Source organism: Branchiostoma belcheri, unplaced genomic scaffold (genome assembly GCF_001625305.1).
Source record: "Branchiostoma belcheri isolate BF01 breed outbred unplaced genomic scaffold, Haploidv18h27 scaffold7, whole genome shotgun sequence".
NCBI classification, from domain to species: Eukaryota; Metazoa; Chordata; class Leptocardii; order Amphioxiformes; family Branchiostomatidae; genus Branchiostoma; species Branchiostoma belcheri.
Window position 1 is genome coordinate 1528003 of NW_017804353.1, and position 787 is coordinate 1528789.

The following is a 787-nucleotide window of genomic DNA, read 5'->3' on the forward strand; positions in this document are numbered from 1 at the left end:
TGCAGCTTGGCGTCGCCATGTGTGAGACTTCTCCTGGTTAGCAGGCTCGGAGTCCACAGCGTTGGTAGCTCCACTTCCTATCCCTGTAGGAGAGACAGAGACGTGAGCAGTGTTGGAGTGGTTACATTGCCACACATGCATAGCCGATTATGACCTCCCGAACACTGACGAAAGCCCCCAAACATAGGAGCAAGATCGAATGGCGTTCAGTGAGGTCGACTGATAATCGGCTGCGCCAGTCGAATGTTTCGAAATGTTTAAAACATTCGGGTATTGACGGGAGCCTCGGCCATGTTTGGCTGGTACTCGTATTCGAAAATAGGTCGTGGCGTGGTTGTCAGTGAGATGTGACTCAAATTTAGCCTGGAATCCATCCGTGAACGCTTTGTTTCCGCTCCGTTTCTCCGCTGGCTAACTCAAATTTAAATTAAATTCGATTCATATAATGAAAATGTAAGCCTAAACCTGGTCAGTTGGTGGCCTGGGGACAGTTCTGAATGTAAGACAGAGGCTTGAGACTGAAGTTGTCGAGTTTATTTTTAAGGGGAAGGAATCGTTCCTTACTCATAGCGGTCCTCGTGGTGACTCCTCGCTCCTGTGATGAAGTGCCAGTCAGCGGTTGGAATGTCGACGTCATCGTCCCAGTCATTGTAGGCTGACCACGTACAGCCATACCAGCAGAACCCCCGGACCTTATAGCAAACACAGCCGTCATTACATTCGCCAGAGGGGTGCGCGCAAACGTGTGTGTGGTTTAGCACGATAGCCCAATAAGCTTTAAATAGAT